This window comes from Ailuropoda melanoleuca, chromosome 1 (genome assembly GCF_002007445.2).
Source record: "Ailuropoda melanoleuca isolate Jingjing chromosome 1, ASM200744v2, whole genome shotgun sequence".
Classification (NCBI taxonomy): Eukaryota; Metazoa; Chordata; class Mammalia; order Carnivora; family Ursidae; genus Ailuropoda; species Ailuropoda melanoleuca.
The window spans coordinates 43,905,129-43,911,268 of record NC_048218.1 but is presented as its reverse complement, the minus strand read 5'-3'; positions in this window follow the sequence as shown (position 1 = coordinate 43,911,268).

The following is a 6,140-nucleotide window of genomic DNA, read 5'->3' as shown; positions in this document are numbered from 1 at the left end:
AGCTCAAGGCTCTTTCCTTCTCTCTTTCCCTCCACCTCATCTCGTCACCAAAGTTCCAGTTTCAGGCTGGTATTACTGTTGCACAGAAAAATGTATGCTGGTGGATAAAAACACCATTTTTTTAAAAAAAGATTTTATTTATTTATTTGACAGAGATAGAGACAGCCAGAGAGAGAGGGAACACAAGCAGGGGGAGTGGGAGAGGAAGAAGCAGGCTCATAGCAGAGGAGCCTGATGTGGGGCTCGTTATGGATCCCCAGAACGCCGGGATCACGGCAGACGCTTAACCGCTATGCCACCCAGGCGCCCCTAAAAACACCATTGTTAAACACATAAGGTCCCTTCTACTGAATTTTTATTACTCCCATAATTAATATATTGAAAACAGTGATCCTGCTCTTTTTCCTGATGTGTTCTAATGTGACCTCAGTCTCAGGTGTATGTCTGTAAAGCAGGGAAGGATGAGGGCTCCCCTGATCGGGGGCAGCCCCAGCAAGTCACTTGAAATTTGATTTATGACTTGGCTCTGCCCCCTCTTATGTCCCTGGCAGCTCTGTGTTGTTCATGGGGGGGGGGCGGGTATCCTTCCCTAAGTATAGGCTGCAGATGAGGGAAACTAATTAATGCTTTGAAATTTCTGGGATAGAAATCTTTCCCACTAAGTAAGTCTTAAATATTTAATAGAATAATTCATTTTGTCAAATAGTTTTGAGTAGGACAATATTTACTTGACAAGGATTGATGGGGTAAACATAGAATATTGAAACACTATATATATGTCTCTTTATATATCTATTTTTCTTGTGTCTCAAGAATTCCACATAAAAGTGTTATAAAATGGAGAAAAGTTCATGCCCACACTCTAGAGGAAAACGTCTGGCGTATATTTATTCTGCAGGCCTTAAATTTTATTTCAGCCTTCAAAAGTTGTTGGCTTGGTGTAAACTATCTCAAATAAATCTGAGTTCCTCACTAAAGTTTGAAGCAGCCATAGACCAAATGTTTTGCTTTATCATAATACAGTCACTTTGGAATATGATAGTTAGTGGTAGAATATTGCAATGTGAGAATATCTACCATGTATCAAAACTATCCTGGGACCCAAGTCAGAAAACAAATTAACTGTTTTGAGGCAAAAGGGGAACAAATAGCATAGTACTGGGCTTTTAATAACTCAGAGTGCAAAGCTATTATAAGACAGAACCCACAATAAAAGCCAACTAGATAAAGCAGGGGAAGTCATTGTTCTAAATAAGCTTAGTGCAACGGTCATTTTTAGAACTTTGCATGTTTTTTGTAATAAACATGAGGATACTAACAATAAATAACCAAGTAGACAAGACCAAAACTCAGAAACAACACTGGATATCATAAGCCTATAAAAAGGGAGCAAGAACAAGGTGATGACAAAAAAAAAAAAAAAGAAAGAGTAAGATGTAAATATTAACAACCGAATGACAGTGCACATGTCCACTTTTAAGAATTGTTTTTCCAAAAAAAAATGGTCAACTTTCCTTTGTTTTATATACAGGTACATAGATACACTTTATATTCAACTTTATATATTATGCTTTCCATCCCTGGCAGGGATAATTGCTTCCTCCTTTGTGTTCTCTAAGAACTTTTACAATACTGCTTATTAAGTTCTTATTACCTCATTTCACATGGTTAGTTGTTTTGGTGTGTGACCTCCTGAGCTGATCATGAGCAACTTGAAGGGAGAGACCATCCATTATCTCTTCATTGTCTCTAGCATAGGACTTACCCAACTGAAGTCTTTTTTGGACTCTCAAAGCCATTGTTTTGAACCGGTGGATGCCAGGCCACATTTCCCCATTAGAATCACCTGGGGTGACTCCCAAATTGCAGCTTTCTGAACCCTGTCTCAGATCTACTGAGTCAGAATCATTTGAGTGTACTCCAAGACATTATATTTAACAAACCTCCAAGGTGATTCTTACACATATTAAAGGTTAGAATCACTGTTCTAATTTATATATCTCAAGCAACTTTATATGTTATGCTTCATTACTATTTTGGCTCTTTTTCCAAATCACCCCTAAACTTGGTTGGGGGACGGGGTAACTGGGTGGTGGGCATTAAGGAGGGCATGTGATGGGATGACCACTGGGTGTTATATGCAACTGATGAATTATTGAACTCTATATCTGAAACTAATGATGTACTGTATTTTGGATAATTGAATTTAAATAAAAAAATAAACTCAAACTTCTTAGCAATTTTCTAGCCTGTATCTCACAAAATTTTCAGAATTAATTTAGACTTCTGGGCGCTCCCTATTTTGTATCTCCGTTCCTGAGATACGTGTATTGGGTCAAATGTTGAAGACGGGGAAAGAGTAAGGTGTTGTTCACTGAAATACCTGCTTCTGCTCAAGTGAATATATTATCTGTCACACAGCCTTAGCTGTGACTTGCAGACTGTGCTTCACAGGTTGCCTAAAGGTTTTGTGTGAGTACAGCCAACTGTAACTGGCATTATTGCATATTACTTCTGCTTTTTCCGTCAATCACGCTGACCCCATATTAGGTAGGGATTAATCAGATTATATAGCAATAGCACAGTAGAAAGAAATCTCTATGCATATGCCCTACTGATATGTTTCTGAATAAGTGACAAAGATTATGAAGCAAAGTATTAAATTATTTCCTTTGGTGCCCCATATTGACACAAACAAAAGTGACGTTCCTATTTTAGGCACATATACTTTAGGTTTCTTCATGATAGTTGATTTAATCTGGATTTAGGTTGTGCATAACAAAAATTGTATTTATTTATATTGGTGTCCCTTTACCCAGCACAATGTCTGGCGTATGACAGATAGCCAATTAGTATTTGTAGATCTGGCCTGAACTATGCTTGAATTTTGAGTTTATTTCCAATGAATAGGGACTTTTCACAAACTTCTTAGACAGCTTCTGTTTTCCATGATTACTGTTTATCGTTGAAACAGCAAAGGCCTGTGTTACTCTATCTTTTCTAATCAGAAACACAGAGCCTTCCTCTTTTCCTTTATCCGTCTGCATTTCCCACTATCTCTGTCTTCTTGTACATTGCCTGGGCTGGGGGTGTAGAATACAAGAATCTCCTAATGAAACTTAAACATGTGGCTCTATGATAACCATATTTTAGAGTTACGTTATTCTGATCATCTAGTATATCCATTTTATGAATGAGGACGCTGGGACTTAGAAAGGATCACTTACTATAAAGACTCACACTGATGATATTGAAATAAAGGACAATTTAAATTTAAACTTCTCACCTACATTTGGTCCATGCACTGTCCTTCAGAAGCATGGACATCTAAACAACTATAGTTTGCTACTCTGTGTAGCATTTGACAGGAATTGCTAAAAGGAAAACCATTTTACATGCACTTTTCTATCTTCCTTGTTCTTGATTAATTTCACCATTGTCCTGTAGTGAATTAGTACAAGGAAATTCAAAGATTGATAAATTTTTCTGAGGAAGGCTGTTGATTGGAACCCACAGCTCACATGTATTTCTATTTTTCTCCATTTTGCATTCCAGAATTTATAAGGGAAACAACCAGGACAAAATTATATGAGAAAAACATAATGTAGATTTATCTTTCTTAAGATAATTTTTAGTTTCTAAAAATGTGTGGTTAAAAGTAATATTTAAGTATATTAGGGAATTTGGTATTGAAGGGAATTCTCACACAAGTAGTCATTACATAAACACATAATATAAACAAGTTATAATATCTGCATATCTAGATTTTCAGTTATTGGGTTTATTTAAAATGTACTGTAACCATAACACCTTCCTGGTGAGACTAGAACCATCATTAACAAATTAAGCCAGAGTCTAGTTCGTTTATTTTTTAATCTAAATTTCATTAATCTGTGCTTGGGTGTACTAAATCATCCATAACAACTTGTGAAAATATGTCAGGCCAGCTACTCTTTCCCAAAGAGCAGAGTAAGGAATGGAAGCAGAAATTTAACTCTATTAATTTTTAAGGATTTATTTTGCGTACACAACAAGCAAGCACCCAAAACAGAAAACAGAAAACACCGAAAATGCAGAGATAAATGAGAAGTGGTGCTGGTGTCATGAGGCAGTTCAAGTCCTCTGTGCTGAGCGAGCAGGATTGTCACAACCTCAAACACACAGACGCTTCCAGGTCCATACTAAATTGTGAGCGGAATGTGTGTTGTGTGTTTTCTACTCATTCTGCAGACTTGACGGATGTAAGCGACATCTTTTACAGGTTTGCCCAGGAACATCTATCTCCTGAATTATGAAGATTTATGTATGCTCTGAGCCCAGCCTGGGAATCTGGTTGTGGCAAGTCTTTCCTAGTCAACTGCAGTTAGTCCAGAGGTTCAGAAACCTCCTGAAGTGAGTAGGACACCTACCTCTATAAATGGCCTATTTCCAGGTTCTAGGAGAATCAGAAGCTTTTAGATGCTGTTTATACTGATCCTAACAAAACATCATAGATATTCAACAAATATTTGCAAATACTAATAATTTAATGATTGTTTACTATGCCCCAGGCCCTGGGCTGGGTATTTTATATGCATTTTTTTCATTCAATCCTCATAATGGTCGCTTGGGTTAGGGAGTACTAACAACATTCATATTTTGGAGAAAAGAAAACTGAGATTTAAGAGGTTAACTAAGTTGTCTAATGTCACAAAACTAGTCAGTGCACTCCATTTTTCAAGCTTGATAAGTCAGTTATTCACCCTGGGCTCAGCTTCCTTCACTATGAATTGAGGTGTTGTCTTCCTCTTCCTCTTTCAGACTTCCCTTTTACCTGGGTTTATTTACCACGTGATTTCATCACAGGGGTAGTTCTGAAGGTAGGGGATTTCTAAGAAGGCCAATGGATGAAGATATTTCCTGGTGCATAAATGAATTTAGGAGTCAAACTGCACATTAACAATTTGCCTGTGTACTTCCACCACTTTCTCTAGTTGGTGACTGACAAAAGTTCTCCTTTGATCGGGTATTCTACATGAAAATCCAGTCATATTTTAATATTGTATTTGACTATTACCTTATTTTATTTATGTACTGGATATGAATATCAGTTTGCCAACTCAGGTGAAAGAAATATAACTACATAGAAACAGATACAATGCCTTCAATCTGTCAGGCTGCTAGAAATTTAATATCAACTTAGAGCTAAATTCCAAGGCCATTTGTGGATGACATGGGGTTTGAGAGGTTTTCTGGTCCTTGAGTTAGCTGTCTCTGTAGGTATCTGTTGAGAAATCCATCATTTACTGGTCCTAGGCCATGTTCATGGGTCCACATGCATTAGTGCAAAGATGTCTCTGCTTTCTGTCAATGAATTTCTGCACAATACTTGAAGGCTTAGAGTCATTCTGTTACTGCTGTGAACACATGGCCATCTGTGAATTCTGAGGCTGTCCGTGACCTTATTTGCTCAAAGCTATGTTCCCCCAAATTCAGTCTTTTTCACACTACATAAACAATTTTTTAAATTCATGGTTTTTGACATATCTGGTACCCTCAGTATTATTATAACTTAATGCTTTAATTTAATTAGCTGGAATTGATTTTAAAATGAAACTTTACTACAATAAATGGAAAATAAGTATCACTTGTCATAAAAAAAGCAGCCACTAACATAAATTATATGAAACCTAAACAATGTCATTACATTCTGTGTGCATACCATCAAGTCACATCCTTCTTAGTCTAAACTTAAGCATAACCAGAAAGACTACGCTTCAATGTGTGTGAGGTTGTAAGAAAGGAAATTAAATAGGTTAGTATTTCAAAAGTATAATCTCATTGCTGTTGACATGTTTATGTTTAGAGGTAGGGTGTGTGACAGGGAAAGCACAGGCCTGGAATACCTGTTATATAAGTCACAATCAGTGACTAGCCGCGACCAGAGACAAGTCCTCTTACTCTGCGGACCTTTGTTCCTTCCTTCATAAAATATAGAATTCTATCAGCCCAGACCGCCCTTTGGCGCAGCACCTCCTTTCCCTCCAGAGTCGAACTACAGCCCCCACAATGCACCGCGCGCGGCGCCAGAAATGCGGTCCGCCACCTCCCGCAGCTTTCCTTCTGTCCCTCCTACAACTCCCACAAGCCCCCTCGGCCCC